This window comes from Lampetra fluviatilis, chromosome 45 (assembly GCF_964198595.1).
Source record: "Lampetra fluviatilis chromosome 45, kcLamFluv1.1, whole genome shotgun sequence".
NCBI lineage: Eukaryota > Metazoa > Chordata > Hyperoartia > Petromyzontiformes > Petromyzontidae > Lampetra > Lampetra fluviatilis.
Window position 1 is genome coordinate 2,384,894 of NC_136319.1, and position 18,070 is coordinate 2,402,963.

Consider the following 18,070-nt stretch of genomic DNA (forward strand, 5'->3'; position numbering starts at 1 on the left):
AGACACTGCCTGGAATGTGAATCCGTGCTCCTAAGTGCGCAAACAGCAGCCTCAATGTAAACACGGCTACTGTACACACCTTTATATGAACAAAGTGTATCAAAGGAATCTAATCCTTTAAAAAATTACGTATATAAATCAATTGTTACTATAAATCGATGAGGCTCAGCTGCAGTGGCTCATTCATAAAATGAGTATCGAGAGATAAACTCATCCTTTTAGAGGTTAGAGCATAAGTTGGTGTCTATGGTAAGACACATCAATAGATTGGGTGCCACGGTGGCTATGAGATATTATCTCCCTTGCCTAATGCCTGCTTTATGTTTAGAGTTTGCGACTCTCTCTCTTCCCTTGGTCACGTGGATTTGTATCTGGGTCCTCCAGTTTCTCCACATTTAGAATCAACATTACGCGTTTAGAGTATTTGTCTGCAATCAATTTCCACATAAGCAACTTCATTGCGCTCTCATTTGTGATTGGCAGGTTGCTTCTGAAAAAGAGCCACATAGCTCAGTGAGCCTTACCTGGTGAAATAAAAAAAATAGTTGGTATCGTTGTAGATATCTCATCATGCCCTGTAATTCCATGTCCGTGTAATTATCACAATCAAAAGATTTGCTTTACTGTCATTGTGGCATCCGAGATGGAATTTGTCTGTCAACTCCCGTGACCCATCCTGGAATCTTAAGCCTTTTGCTTGCTGTGTGAATCTATCACCAACTCTACCTGCCTCCATCACCCACTGCTGGCGATGTCACCGTCTCTCACTCTCACCTTGTCCGAGATTGGAGATTCCCATTCCGACCATTCACAGCCGCACCCACCACTTATTTCACCTGTGTTGTTTCATATTCACCTGCACGCCTGTTGTACACGCGTCCTCCATCCGTCTTTCTACAGACCCCTCCCTTCCCCAAATGGTCCGGGCTTTGCTCATCACACCACGATGCCCCTCTAGCGTGTTGAGGCACAGTGTGGTGCGATGCACAGGCATCTTGGCAGCTAAACAAAGCCTGATGGCTGCTCCTCAAGGTTTTGTCTCTCTAGTGGCGATGTTTTTACGCACCACACCAGATACTCATTTCAGGCTGAGTTGACCTAGGGTAGGCCCAGGACCAGTTCAGATAATCGTCATTGGTGTTAGCAGTGAGTGGGAATCGAACTAGGGTCTCCAATTTCGTAGCGCAGCGCGTTAACCACCACAATTACACACCCACTCATACACATTCACCCACTCATATACCCACTCACTCATCCACCCTTCCACTCACCTACTCTCACACACACTTCAGAATCAGAAGAATCAGAAGTTTACTTTCCTTACGAGAGCCCACTGAGCTACGACCCGGCCGGCAGATGTGGCCAAGTTTTGTCGTTGGTGGTTTGGCCCTCCCCATCTCTCTGCCCACCACGAGAGACCCGGGCAACCAAAATAACAAGAAGAGCCATTTTTTGTCGAATTCGGTAAAAAAAACTCAACATTTCAAGAGCTGCCACAATGAATGTTAATATGAGACATGAATATATACGTACGTGTTGAACTTATTTCACATGGTACGTAGCCAACCGTGCTAATCGGAGGTGTATAAAAATATGAACTAAACAGAAGAAGAAGGAGTTCTACATAAATCAATTTGTCAAGTTTGATGAATTAAAAGTGCAAAGCTCTGGTAGCTTACTGACTAAACCGGATGAGTCTGGCGCACAGGTGACAGTGGGTGGGATGCGTTGTGCATGGATTGTATGAGCGGAAGAACCGGCGAGACCTGTATTTCTGTACGGGGGTGTTTTTGTTGCAATCAGGTTGATGGGTTGCATTTTAAAGGCATTTTACAGAGAGGAACAAGAGTTCCACACTGCCCACCAGGGATTATTTGTATGTCTGTGTCGTGCATATTATTCGCTGCGTTAACTCTCCCATGCCACTAGAGGGCATCGTGGTGCCAGTCATCCTTTCCCACCCCACCACCTCTGTGCTCTCTCCCTCCCCCGCCGATGCTGCTTCAAGCAATGGCGAATAGGCTTCAACGTAAATATTAAGAGTCGTCAAGGCGGTACGTGATTCCACAGACATTTGCTTTATCACTAAAAGCACCATGAGTATATTGATCAGCTTTTCTCTCGTATCTCTTGACGCAGAGTAAGCTGCCTATGCACATATAATATCTTATTGTAAGTTAGGGTACTGGCGAAAAGTACTCAGTGTTTTGTATCGCCTGCACTTTTATTATCGATTTTCTACCGTTTGCTTATGGAATATTTTATTGATTCCTAAGTCATGGAATCTATAATCTTCTACTTTTTGAGTGCTTGATCAATTTCTTGGCGCATGGGACGCATTTTTACAGACACATGTTGCAATGTCATTGTTCAGATCATTATAGATACAATATAAACAATACAATAACCGTACAGCACTTGGTCAAGCCACTGCTAGATGAAGGCCTAACCACGCCATGTCAGTCATTGAGCTTGATTTGTGCATGCAATTATCGTAAAACCCTAAAAAATTCAATGAACATCCCTTGCTGGGCATGTGTGCATGGTGGCAATGGCTGTCTGTGGCCATGTTTACGATTCCACTGGAGTCCCCCCCTCACTCCCAGCACACTTTCCAGTGATTCAATTAATTGTGATTGATTTACAGTCATGATTTTATTATTCTTATTTCATTTTGACCATCTCATTTTTAATTCATACAGTTATTTTTTGGTTACTTTACTTTATCCTCAATGCAACATTGCGAAAAAGCAAATTTATATTTAATTAGGCTTGGGAAAGACACACGTCGTGGCTAAAAGGGATAATAGCAAGTGGACAGAACTCGGAATGGAATGTAAGCCGAAGGAGAAAACACGCCTGAGAGAAACATATTCCTGCGGAGGGAGCTGGTAGGAACGTTGGGTTGCTCGGTCAATGGCCAGGGTCAACGGCGGTGTGGTGTATTCCGCAAATATGCCCAACTGTGAGGGCGGGCACAAGCCGACGTAAGTTAAACGTTGAGTTTTATAAGGGCACCACGTGGTGACCAGCCCCTCCCCACCCAAACCAACCCCACCCCACCCAGCCCCACCCCTCCCTCCCCACCCAGCCCCTCCCCACCCTCCACACCCAGCCCCTCCCCACCCTCCCCTCCCCATCCAGCCCCACACTCCCAACCCACCCACCCCCTCCCCACCCTACCCTCCCTGCACGACGGACACAATAATCCCCTGTGGGCTGGTGTAACCAGGAGGTTCCTACCAGTAATAAAATAAATGAACATTTAACTTCGCTTTACCTGTAGTAAGGAGAGTGGATGGCTTGAGTGGAAGGTGGTGAGGAGGGGAGGAGGAGGTGTCAGTGTTGCTTGGAACTGGAAGGGGAGTCCCCCTCCATATAAACGTTGGGTAACTGCCCTTCTGGGGTTATTTCTTTTCTTTGCCTTTTTTCTAGCACTAACTGATTCACTGGAGGGCCTTTTACTAAAAACTGATCAAGAGAGGATTGTTTATGCCTTCGTTTTAAGATGTTTCTGAAACGACTCGATGCATTATCATTATAAAAATCGCCTGCTCTGCTGGCTACTGCCTTATCTGGATGATTTTCTACAAAAGTTAACAGAACGATGTTTTGCGGGTCTGCACTGGGCGAGAGCTATGCGTAAACTGGGTCAATCGCCTTTGTCTCGGTCGCCCTGGCTACGCGTCTCGGCCCATACAGGTTCTTTCAAGTTGTTCGACCTCCGAATTGTTGTTCGATGTCCGGGCAAAAAATGTTCGAAAATTTAGTTCGATCACCGAATTGTTCGAGTTCTGGGTCGTTCGATCTCCGAGGTTCTACTGTAGAGTCAATGTGTATTCCAAGATTTGACCACGACAAACAGAGGAATCAAGTGAAGTAAAACCGTTGAAAAATATAAAAGGGCAGAAATTACTCGATCGAGAAAACAAAATTTTCATTCAAACCCAGTACATATGCAACGTTGAGTCAACGTTGGCACTTGGTTTACATAGATGTACACACAGTGTGATTAACATAGGTGTACGCACACAGTGTGGTTAACATAGGTGTACACACACACACACAGCGTGCTAACATAGGAGTACACACATAGTGTGGTTAACATAGGTGTACACACACACTGTGTGGTTAACATAGGTGTACACACACACACTGTGGTTAACATAGGTGTACACGCACAGTGTAGTTAACATAGGTGTACACACACAGTGTGGTTAACATATGTATACACACACAGCGTGGTTAACATAGGTGTACACACACAGTATGGTTAACATAGGTGTACACACACACACAGTGTGGTTAACATAGGTGTACACACACACAGTGTAGTTAACATAGGTGTGCACACACAGCATGGTTAACATAGGTGTACACACACAAGCGCCGTTGGCTTCCCCACAAAGCCATACCTACTTTATCGACCCAGGAGGAATGGTATGGGTTTTTTTCAAAACAGGAACCGAACCTCGTATACCAGCAGCTCCCAACGTCGGTAGTTGATACAGCACACGTTTGTACAGTGCCCTGTGCAGAAATGTGTACAGTGCTCAACTAAATGTTTCATTTTGACCGGGCAGGGCCCACTGAGCTGTATAGGATTCCGAAGTGACCTTACGTCGAATGATGGCTCAACGAATTGGCGGCTTAAATGTAGAGATTGAGTGCCGTGGCCGCCTTCCCCACCCAGCCCCTCCCTCCCTCCCCACCCAGCCACTCCCCACCCTCCCCTCTCCACCCAGCCCCACCCACCCCTCCCATATTTAGAATGCACGACGGACAAAATAATCCCCTGTGGGCTGCTGTAACCAGAGGTTTCTACCAGTATAACCACCACAGAGATGAAGCAATGAAATCATCATGGGACCTCCTTTGCCAGTACCAAAATACACTAATAGGGGTTTTCCCCTTTTTTCTGGCAACAAAACTGATACCTTTTGCAAGGAATCATGCTTATATTAACCACAATACTTGGAGTCAAATGCAAACAAAAACAACACTCTGATAATTTATGCATTGTCTTTGAAACTGATTGGTCCACACCAGAGACAGCTTTCTTTAGAGCCTCGTCTCATATGGTGTTCGACCAGATTACGCCAAAAGGCGCACAGTTTAAAGACAACGCACTACCAGAGTAATGAGAGCTCGGGGTGAGCAGCTACATGATGGCACATTGCTTGAACAAGGAAACTGGGAGCACGTCGAGTGGAGATGACTTCAAATAAAGTGATTCAATTAAAGAGAAAACGTATTTTGTAGACACCGGCTTTAGCGTAATTTGAAGAGTGTCTGGGTTAGTGTTTACAATTTTAGTTACCATGAGCGGGGTACAATGGTGCGATGTGTCGGTAGACGTGCACGAGTTTGCGACGGTGATTAGCTTGTTGGTGAAGTAGGTATTAAAAGAGGTGGCAAGTTTCAGTGAGGCAAGGGGATCGCTAAGGTGAGGGACCATGGTGCTACCAGGATGTAGAAGATCTTTGAGGGTTTTCCATAGAATGCGCGGTTTTCCGGTTGCTTTTTTGATGCGTTCCTCAATGTAGGAGGAACGTGAGACTAGGATCAGTTTGTTAGTTTTCCTGCAGGCGACTCTGTAAGCAAGTCGATCAGCAGGTAGACCACTGCAGGATGCGATACTTTCAAGGCGCCTCCTGGTTCGCTTAGCAATGATGGCATCTCTTGAGAGCCAGTGAGTGTCGTGGGAAGACTGCCTAGCGGTTCGTGATTTTAATGGAGTTAGTTTGTCCAGCGCCGCCCTCATGTCAGCTTCTAGTTGGAGAGCGTAGACGGTTGGATCCGATGATGGGGATAACATTGAACGCGAATTTGCAAGGAGGTGACGAAAAGCAGAACACTCCATACCCTTAAAATTACGCAAGTTGCGGGTGAATTTGATGGTGATTGGCTTGGGAAATTGGAGGGAAGAAAGTATGAGGCGGTGGTCGGAGTAACCAGTTTGGAAAACTCCCAGCAGTCGATTGAGCATAGCTGATGATGATGATGAACATTGGCATGTAATGTACATGCATCGTAAATAATCAAATCTCACGTGCATTGTTTATTTGTCATAATCAATTTCAGTTGATGAATATATTTTACGTGCCTATTCAACGCTTTGGGTAGTTGCTAGTTTTGTGGGTAAGGCACGAGGTTGCCATTTATTAATTTGAAAAAAATGTTTGGCATTTATTAATTATTAATCATTCTGACATTATGCATACATCGTGAGTGTGAAAAAATTAATTTGACAGTATTTGAATATTATACAATTGTACGACTCGTACTGACGCGACAGCTTCTTTTATCTTTCTCGGTTATTTATTAACGCGTATAGTTCACATCTCCTCCGTCGGCATCACTCAATGTTCCTCCATACTCTTCAATGCACAACTCCCCATCAGCATCACTCTATGTCCCTCCGTTTGCTCGCTCAACTAGCTTCACTCGCTCTCCCTCTGTTCCTCTCCTCCAGCGACCTCCCTCTCTGCTCTCTCTGTCCAGCTCGGTCGCTCGTTGTTCTCCCTGCCGTCTCACTCCGTCGTAGCTTCTCCACCAAGGTCCGTTACTCCACTGCTATCCTATACTGTATTATCTTTATCCGCTGCTACCATACTCTGTCTTCTCTTTGTTCACTGCTACCGTACACTATCTCCCTCTCTGTCCACTGCTACCTTATACTATACTCTCTTGTCCACTGCTACGTTTACTATACTCTCTTGTCCACTGCTACCCTATACTATACTCTCTTGTCCACTGCTACTATACTCTCTTGTCTGCAGCTCCGTCTCTTCCTATCTCCGTCTCTCGTCCCAGGCACCAACCAACTCCAACCCCCGTTTCTCCCCACGCTCTTTGCCTTTATCCCCGAACCAATTTGCCCCAATCAATTAGGTCATCCCCCGCTCCGCTACTCGCCCCCAACCCCCAGCGTCACAGGATGTTGTTGTTGTAGATACCCCGGCGCCAATCTCAGACACTCACACCTGTCGACCAATCACCGGCCTGCGTCCTCAATTACCCCCGAACACCTGCAAGCTGCCCTTAATTACCTTACCACGTTAATTAGCACAATAACAACAGTATGGCGCCCCGCTGCCTGTGTCCCTGTTTGCCCTCACTGTCCGCCGCGTGTCCGTATCACAACCCAATGCATGACGCGTGTTTTCTCAAGTCCTACATCACCCCCCCCCCCCCCATGTTTAAAGAGTTAGCCGTCCTGGCTAAACACAACACGTCACGCGGCAATACACAATATCCCAACAAAATGTACACGATCCTCCCCGAATATGACCCCCAACGTCTATGTCACACAGTGTTTATGAAAAAGTCAATCTTCTTGAGCGGGTTCCCACAGCCGGTCCGTCACCCCGGCCCGAGTGAACAGGGGGCAGGGAATATCTCTCCGTGGGCGCGGGGCAGCGTCCTGCCAGAAACGTGCACCCATTTTCGTTACCCGGGCCATTCCCCGATGAAACCCCAACACGGTCGCATGCGTCCCGGGTAGCTCCTGACTCAAAAATGGCGATCCTGCAGACACATAGGGGGTAAACTGCTGAGGTGCGTTCTCCTGTCGTCGCACGGTACGCTCGTCGGACACATCCAATACAGGCCGTTCCGGGATAGGAGATGACGCATCATAAGGCAGAGGTGTGGACTCGAGTCATGTGACTTGGACTCGAGTCAGACTCGAGTCATGAATTTGATGACTTCAGACTCGAGTCATGAATTTGATGACTTCAGACTCGACTCGGCAAAATGTACAAAGACTTGCAACTCGACTTGGACTTGCATAACAATGACTTTGTCCCACCGCTGTCATAAGGTACCACATATCTCTTCAAGTGCGATGGGTGAATATGCCACAATCGGCGACCGTATCGAATCCTCACACTCTGATCCCAGCGAACTTCCACAATCTCAACGCGCCCCTGCCAGGGCCGATGGAATTTTGGTGATGTGCCTACTGGCAACATCGGACAATGTAACCAGGCCTTGCCCCCTACCTGCCATGGCTCCCGTGGAGGCTGTGTACCGTGCAGGCGCTCATTAGCCACCTGCCTTCGTTCCGTATTTCCCAGCGAGGCCTCCCTAGCCTCTTTCAGACGATCCAATGCCTCAAGCATGGGGACAGGCAACGCTGACGACTTCCCTTTAGTTTTCACCCCCAGCTTGACTAGGGCCGGGGCTTCCGATTCACGACCATACATCAAATAGAAGGGTGAATACCCTGTCGAGGCGTGTGGGGCCAATCTATAAGCAGCCAAGGCCGCCGGAACATGTAGATCCCAGTCTGTCTGAGCTGAATTAACCTGTTGGCACAACATAGATGTCAACGTTCGATGAAGACGCTCAACCATCCTGTCGGTTTGCAGGTGGTATGGGGATGTCTGAATTTTCCTTGTACCCAATGCATCACACACTTCCTTCAATAGGCGGGACACATTTTTTTTTACCCTGGTCAGTAAGCAGGTGATTCGAGGCACCATTGTCAAAAACATAACCCTGCAGGAAGGCCTCCACGATCGATCCTGCCAATTGGTCCACTAGCGGCCATGCCATAGGCCACCGAGTGAGGTACTCGACCCCCACAAGCAAGCATTTGTGATCTCGCGGGGTAACGTGGAACAGTCCCAGAATATCAAGGGCTACAATCTCGTTCACCCGTGAAACCCGTATTGACTGCAATGGTACTCGATATGGCTGTGCCGGCGCCTTCCGCTGTGCGCACTCGTGACAAGCCTTAACATACAAATGAACATCATTTTGCAATCCCGGCCAATAGAAATCGTAACTCAAAGTCAAGGCGGTTTTTTTCTCACCCAAGTGCATCAATCGCTCGTGCGTGTCTGTAATACGACATCCCACCTGACCAGGAGGTCGTCTATGAGCCGAAAAAAGGCCCGATCATCCGACTGTTTGGAACGGGAGGCCCGAAGCCTCATTCTGGTAAGCGAAGGATCGTCCGCTTGCAAGCACGCCCAACACTCCCTTGACAATCCCAGAAACCCAGGCTCCTTAGCTGGTGCTTCGTCAACCCAGTCTGAATCGGCTGCAGCGGCCATGGCTGGAATGCCCTGCAGCGGTGGCCCGCAGTGCAGCGATCCCTCGAAGCATCTACACAAGCCCGACAACTGAGGCAATTGGGACAGAGCGTACGTGTTAACATGACGCGTCCCTTTCCTGTGCTGGACCGTGAAGGAGTATCCCTGCAGGACCTCAAGCCACCGGGCCATCTGACCCGAGGGTTGATCGATCCGCAAGGAGTACTGCAGTGCCGCGTGGTCATTGCGGACCAAAAATTGTCTCCCGTACAAGTATGGTCGATACAGCTGCACAAAGTGTACAATCACCAACAATTCCCTGCGTGTTACACAATATCTTTGCTCTGCCGGGGACAGTACACGGCTGCCATACACGACAACCCTTTCAACTTCGTCAATCATCTGCGACAATACAGCGCCGATGCACGTGTCACTGGCATCGGTGTCCAAAATAAACATTTCCGCAAAATTTATATATCCGAGCGGCGGTGCGTCAGCCAGAGCGTCCCGGAGCGTCTCAAACGAACGCTGTTCCTTGTCACCCCATAGAAACGTCTTACCCTTAGCAGCCAGCGTGTGCAGCAGCCTCGCAATTGTGGCAAAATCCATAACAAATTGACGGTAGTATGACGCAAATCCCACGAAGCTACGCACTTCCGACACTGTCTTAGGCACTGGCCACGCACGTACACAACTGGTTTTCTCTGGGTCTGTGGCGACCCCCGCTTCACTGACCACATGCCCCAAGTATTTAACAGATGTTTTCAACAATCGGCATTTCTGGGGTTTAAATTATAAATTAACAAGCGTATCCTTGTCTCACGTTCCTCCTACATTGAAGAACGCATCAAAACAGCAACCGGAAAACCGCGCATTCTATGTAAAACCCTCAAAGATCTTCTACATCCTGTTAGCACCATGGTTCCTCACCTTAGCGATCCCCTGGCCTCACTGAAACTTGCCACCTCTTTTAATTCTTACTTCACCAACAAGCTAATCACCGTCGCAAACTCTTGCACGTCTACTCACACAATGCACCATTGTACCGCGTTCAAGTTACCTGAAATTGTAAGCACTCACCCAAACACCTTTCTAACTATGCTAAAGCTGGTGTCTACAAAGACGTTTTCTCTTTAATTGAATCACTTCCATTGAAGTCATCGCCACTCGACGTGCTCCCAGGTCCCTTGTTCAAGCAATGTGCTCCGGAACTCGCCATCATGATCAGGGACATCGCAAATGCATCATTCTCTATGGGGTGTTTTCCGTCCAACCTCAAATCTGGCCTAGTTTCTCCCTTGTTAAAGAAACCAAGTCTAGACCTGGATGACCCGTCTAGTTATCGTCCCATCACTAACCTCTCTAACCTCTCTAAACTCCTTGAACGACTAGCCCTCGCCCAGCTAAAACCACACATCACCTCCTCCGCAAAATACTGCTGCTTCCAGTCAGCTTACCATCAAACTATTCCACAGAAACAGCACTCACTAGAGTGCTCTGACATTTTAACGATCATTGATTCTGGCTCCACTGTTGCACTTCTAAGTCTGGACATTTCATCAGCCTTCGATACCATCAACCACTCGCCCCTTACTTCCCTCCTGAAATCTGACTTTGGTATATGTGGCTCAGCACTCAAGTGGATAGTTTCGTACCTTTCTGATCGGCAATCTTCAGTCAGGATGGGCACGTCCACATCACCTGAAACAAAAGCATTATGCAGGGTTCCCCAGAGCTCTGTACTAGGTCCCCTGCTCTTCGCAGTCTACACTTCCCCGATCGGCCGGCTCATCGCAAGCGTCAGTGTTAAGCACCACTCATACGCGGATGACACTTCTATTCACCCCCATCGATTATAGCAATGCATATAGATTTGAGAGGCTCTCGGAATGTACCACCGCCTTGCAACAGTGGTTCACTGCACACAACCTAGCCATCATGTTATGTACCAGGCAATGTCTCAACTCATCAGAACTCCCAACACACATACACATCTTCGGTCACAGTATCAGGTTCACTGATCACTTCTGCTACCTCGGTGTCATCCTAGATTCAACTTTATCCTCCGACCGTCAAACCAACCATATCATAAATTAATATAACTTTCACCTGAAGGCTCTCAGACACCTACAGTGAGGGAAAAAAGTATTTGATCCGCTGCTGATTTTGTACGTTTGCCCACTGACAAAGAAATGATCAGTCTATAATCTTAATGGTAGGTTTATTTGAACAGTGAGAGACAGAATAACAACAAAATCCAGAAAAACGCTGTCAAAAATGTTATAAATTGATTTGCATTTTAATGAAGGAAAGAAATTTAAATTAACAATGACACAAAACACACTACTAAGTCATGTTTTGCAGAGGGGTCAAGTACTTATTTCCCTCATTAAAATGCAAATCAATTTATAACATTTTTAACATGCGTGTTTCTATTCTGTCTCTCACTGTTCAAATAAACCTACCATTAAAATTATAGACTGATCATTTCTTTGTCAGTGGGCAAACGTACAAAATCACGACCGCTACAAGCACATTATGTTTACACACTCGGTACTTATTACTTTCAAATGTAGATCCCAGGGGGAGGGGGGTGAGTTATTAATAAATAAAAACCGATCAAATTAAAAAGAAACCTTTAAATACCAAAAGGAAAGAATGGGTTATGAATGTAAGTTTCTGTTCGATTCAAAGTTGTGTAGTGTTGGGTTATTTTGGTTTGGGTTTTCCACTTTCACAACTCGCGTCTCCAGCTCCAGCTGAAGGGAAATCTCGGGGAATATGGGGCAGGGGGGTAAAAACGAATCAAGGAAAAACCACGACATGAGCACATGAACCCACACACTGAGAGCAGAACGAGTGTCCGCAGCTCAGCGTGGAGGGGCAGACGAATGTGCCCAGGCAGATTGAGTAGAGCAGCTCACTATCCACAATCTCACTGGAAGTTGCACTCGATATGGCCCATGATATCGCTGGGATCGCTCGCTATGTGGCTCAGAAAGACGCTGGACCAGAACCTCTCTCTTACAGCGATGGTAAAGAAAGAATTTACATCAAGTGAAACTGCCTGGAATGTGAACCTGCCCCCTTGGTGCACAAACACCAGCTGGAAGGTGAACACGTCTACAGTACACACATTGAAATTAACAAAATATATCAAAGGGATTCCATCTTTAAAAAATAAAATCATTTGAAGAAATTAGTGTTGTTAATATAAATCGGCGAGGCTCAGCTGTGGTGGCTTATTCTGATGCGAGTATCGAGAGATAAACTCATTCTACAGTTTAGCGCACAAGTTGGTGTTTATGGCAAGAAAGAGCAATGGATTTGGTGCTACAGTGGTTGGGAGATCTTATCTCGCTCACCTGACGCCTGCTTTATATTTAGAGTTGGTGTCTTTGAGCCTTTTGCTTACAGAGTGAATCTATCATCAACTCTGCCTGCCTCCATCACCCACTTTTGGCGATGTCACCATCTCTCACCCTCACCTTGTCTCACCCACCACTTGTTTCACCTGCGTTGTTGTTGTTTCACATTTACACGCACGGCTATTGTACATGCGTTTTTCATCCATCTTACTACATCCCCCTCCCCAAGTGGTCCAGTCTTAGCTCATCACACCACGCTGCTCCTCTAGCGTGTTGAGGCACAGCGTGGTGCAATGCACAGGCATCATGGCAGCTAAAAATCCCTGACGGCTGCTCCTCAAGGGTTTTCAGAACAACCAGAAGTGTACTTTCCCGAGTAGATCCCATTGTTCTAAGAAGTGATTTGTTTTCAAGGGCAACTTTGCCAAAAGATAACATAAAAGCGTTCCTTAATTACATACCCACTGACTGTCCCAATTACAGAGACATGCAATCACACACTCACTCAACCACTCACTCACCCACTTATAACACCCACTCATTAACCAACCCTCCCACTCGCCCACTCATTCACCCATCCTCCCACTCGCCCACTCTCTCACACACACTTCAGAATCATACGAATCAGAACTTTAATTCAATGACTAGTTTTCACTGAGCTAAAAAGCTATTTTTCAAGGATGACCCCGCCGGCAAATGTGGGCAAGTTTTTTGTCGGTGCCCCAACTCTTTGACTGCCACGAGAGACCCGGCAACCAAAATAACGAGCCATTTTTTTCAAAATCGGAAAAAAGAAAAATCTATATTTTAAGAGATGCCACAATGCAGGTGAATACAAGTCGTGTGTATGGGTGTTGAACTTTTTTGGCACCGTACTTAGCCAACCGTGCTAATAAGAGGTGCGGGAGAAAAAAATCTTACTAAATACAATAATAAGCAGTTCTAAAGAAATTAGTTTGTTAATCTCGATTATTTAACAGCACATAACTCTAGTGGCTTGCTAATCAAACCGGATCAGTCTTGCGCTCAGACGACAGCGGGTGTGATGTGTTGTGCAAGGTTTGTACGAGTGGCAGAACCGGCGAGAGCTGTATTTATGTATGGGGGTGTTTTGCAATCAGGTTGATGGGTTGCATTTTGAAGTAACTTTTTATTTTTCATAGTCCATGATCCTCATTTTTTTTATTTGCCATGCGTCAATCAGTGTCCTGAACACCTTTAGCGGTTAACTGGCATAGGAGCTAAAAATAAGTCATCTCAGCTTGTGAAAAATCTAATTAATCCGTTAAGGAGCACAAAGTTACGTGATGGGAGCAAATGTCGTTCCAACAAAAACAACTCGCCCAGCACTCGCAACAAATATTATTCATTTAAACGATGTATATACTTTTTATTCATTTATTTAAGATATGTAAAATTTTCACGTCATATATTAATTGTATATTGTTTCACTTGATTTTGCCCATTCGGTGTTAGCTGCTGATCCAATGCTCTACCTAAAGAACATCAAGACTCTCCACCCCCTTAGTTAGAAGATCCACTGCTCTACCTAAACCACCTCAAGCCTCCCCACCCCCCTTAGTAAGAAAATTGACTGCTCTACCGACACCACCTCAAGCCTCCCCCCACCCCCCTTAGTAAGAAGATCCACTTTTCTACCTAAACCACTTCAAGCCTCCCCACCCCCCTTAGCAAGAAAATTGACTGCTCTACCGACACCACCTCAAGCCTCCCCCCACCCCCCTTAGTAAGAAGATCCACTGCTCTACCTAAACCACCTCAAGCCTCCCACCCCCCTTAGTAAGAAGATTCACTGCTCTACCTAAACCACCTCAAGCCTCCCCACTCCCCTTAGTAAGAAGATCCACTGCTCTACCTAAACCACTTCAAGCCTCCCCACCCCCCTTAGCAAGAAAATCGACTGCTCTACCGACACCACCTCAAGCCTCCCCACCCCCCTTAGTAAGAAGATCCACTGCTCTACCTAAACCACCTCAAGCCTCCCACCCCCCTTAGTAAGAAGATTCACTGCTCTACCTAAACCACTTCAAGCCTCCCCACCCCCTTAGTAAGAAGATCCACTGCTCTACCTAAACCACCTCAAGCCTCCGCCACCCCCCTGAGTAAGCATCAAAAGTCAAATCTATTTTGTCACGCTCAACCATATGCCTCACGTTGCACGCGGATCCTGTACAGAGCTGTCCCGATTCAGCCTTTGATTTACCATCGCTATTGGTTTATGACAGCATGAAATGGCATCAGACGAATTTTTTTCTAAATTAACTATTAATTAATATATATATGAGTCAGACTCAGCTGTGAGGGCTCATTGATGAGCTGAGCAATGCTGAGTGACCCCCTCATGTTATCGCAGCCTAGAGGAGTGGTTCTCAACATTTGAACCTTATGGCGGGACCCTGGAGTCCTGAATAAACGGAAGTCGAAATCGGAATTAATTCATAATTTTTTGCCCACTCCGTCCCACCGTGCACATAAACATGGTGGGGATCATTCTGTTGTCATGTCGTTTCCAACATTGCTGTAGTCATAAACAAAACTTTGAAACTTTGATTAGCACATCGTGTAGAGCGCATCGAGAGGAATAGATTGCCATATCGTTCGCCTTCAACAGACATAAAATTACGTCGCAACGCAGTTCATGCGAGAGCTGGGGGCTTATGTGACCCCAGGGTCCCGCCGTAAGGTTATTTTGTTGGCCACTGTTACCCCCCTTGTTGAATTCAGTTTCATCTGAGTACTGCCCTTGCTTGACCCATCATGGGTCTGAGAAATAAATGTATGAAGAATAAACGTCAATATTTGAACCGATTTTCAATTTTGTGAGGTGTATCCTATCTCGAAAAAAACTGCAAACGAATAAAAAATCAACGGACGCTCTGTATGAGTGACGTCATTTGTTCTAGCTCGCGGGTGACACGTGGAATCACGTCGTTTACGATCAATGAGTTTATAAAGCTATGTTGTGTCGCTCTAGGTTACCATACGGATATAAATTGTATCGTAGTTATTTTATATTGGCAGATTCATACGTGATTGTTAACCAATGACTCTAACGTGTATGATATTTCACGTATTTTATAAATCGCCTGACGCCCCACCCCCTAGGACATTGCCACGTACCCCCAAGGGTCTGCGTACCCCCAGGGGTCTGCGTACCTCTCCGGTTGAGAACCACTGCTCTAAGCTGAGATTTGTTTCCACGCAGAGAAATATAATTTGAAGCCGAACCGGTCGTATGGGTTCTCAATTGTAAGAAAACAGACAAAATATATGGCATTAATTATGTATTGCTATTTATAACACCGATAAGTCCAACGGACTGCTGGGAGTGCATCATTTGAACAGTTTTGATTCAGTACAAGCTCATTCCAGATAGGTTTTTGACACAACAGTGTGTCATCAGCAGAGTCAAGCTTTCTCGAATCAATGCTGGTGAACTTTCAGATGAAATACGCAAGTGCCTATCTTTACGATATGGGTCGATACTAATTATATATTTGTAAATCATATTTTTTTATTTAAAGCTTTCGTTACTGCAGGGATTCATCTTCTTGGTTCTTTCGGTAAAGTCACGTAGAAGGGAAATAATAAAAACAGTTCTCGTTGAAACCTTCTGCAGCCAGGCCACCAAGATTATATGGCTTGCCAAAGATACATAAAGAAGATACACCCCTTCACCCCATTGTCTCTACTATCAACTCCCCCACCTACAAACTGGCTCGTTTTTTGTCTGAAATCCTGCGGCCTTTCACTGGAAAAACCACCTCAGCGGTACTAAACTCTACTCACCTGGTATCGACAATCAAGGGCATTTCCCTGTCCCCAGACGACCTGCATGTCAGTTTTGATGTGGTTTCCTTATTCACCAAAGTTCCTGTACCTGACACCATCGCAATCATTGAAGATTTGGTTAATCAAGGACTGAATACTGAGGTACCCCCCCTGGTGAGAAACTGCTTAACCAATGCATACTTCACCTGGAGTGGAACTTTCTACAAACAAACTGAGGGCACCCTAATGGGCCCCCCCCTATCTCTGGTTGTAGCCAACGTTTTCATGGAGAAATTTGAGACTGACGCCATCCAGACTGCCACTCTACGCCCGACCTTATGGAAGAGGTACGTAGATGACACTTTTGTCATCTGGCCACATGGCCGGCCTGCTCTAGACAAATTCCTCGACCACATAAATTCCATACACCCAGCCATCAGATTAACCATGGAAGTCGAAAAAGATGGCAAGCTACCCTTTTTGGATGTCCTAATTAAAAGGAGACCTGATGGTTCCATGAGCCACTCTGTCTACAGGAAAGCCACCCATACGGATGCTTACCTAAAACCGGATTCCCACCACCATCCATCCCAGAAGAATTCCCTCATCAAGAATCTATACCATAGAGCCCAATGCATCTCCGACCAGGAACACATTGCCAGTGAACTCAAGCACGTACGCCAAGCTCTCAAGGCTAATGGTTATTCCGACTACACAATCCGCAAAGCCATCACTCCAACTATCAAGAAGGATCCTGTTGAGGAGCCATTCAAAACCATCACCTTACCCTACATTGCGGGGGTCACAAAAAAAGATCTCCAAAATCCTGAATAAACACAAGATCCAGGTCCGATTCAACACAGTACATAAAATCCGTGATCTGGTCCCGTCTGTAAAAGATGTGGTTCCAGACATACAGTACCCTGGCGTCTACAAACTAAGTTGCCTCTGTGGTAGCAGTTACATTGGAGAAACCAAACGACACGTCTCGGACCACATCCGTGAACATAAAGCAGACCTGAAACACGGTAGGACAAACACCTCAGCCGTGGCAGATCACTGTTATAATTCAGTGGGCTCACATGACATTGACTTTTCCAAGCCAGAGGTTCTCTGAAAGCCATCTGGCTACCATGAGAAATTCGTTCATGAGGCGATCCACATATACAGACACAGAGACAATTTCAACCGAGAAAATGGATTCTGGCTCAGCAATCATTGGAAGGACGTAATAAACCATTTCGGATTTTAACTGATTGTGTTCACGTTTACGGTGACTTTCAGACCACAGTCCACTCACTGGCATTGACTATATATATGTTTTATTCTTCGCAGGGAATGGAGTCTTTGCTCTGCTGCAAATCTCCTGCCACCACTCTCCCATTCAAATATTTCGTTGCTTCCTCTTAGTACCTTTCACGCGACGGTCAATGGTATAGTGTATAGCAGATTGTATAATAATGAATAGTATAAAAGTGTAATGTTAAATATAATGTATAAGGTAATATATAGTATCGTAATTGTATAGTGAATATACAGCAGTGTGGTATACAGTAGGGTGGGTAGAATAATACATAGTGTAAAATTACAATGAATAGTCTAAGGTGGTGTATAGTAATGCATTATATTATTAAATGTTGTTTTTTTTACGGCAGTATATGGAAGTGCTTGCACAAAGGATAGTAACATCTCATCCTGTGTTCTTGGAATCTGAATATCTGGACTCGTCCAGTGACTGCTGAGAAAGATCAGCTGACAACAGGGGAAAGTCCTTGTGGCGGCACGGAGAGACGGCTGACAGGAGGGAATAGACCCAAGTGGGACAGTCATGGGCTCGCTTCCCATTTTTGTAGTTTCCCATGCTTC

General features: G+C 46.0%; 1 long non-coding RNA gene across 1 annotated transcript in view; it reads right to left on the reverse strand.

The window, feature by feature from the left end:
• LOC144947519 (uncharacterized) overlaps positions 1-18,070 on the reverse strand; it is a 543,474-nt gene that overhangs the window by 171,581 nt on the left and 353,823 nt on the right. The window lies entirely within an intron of this gene.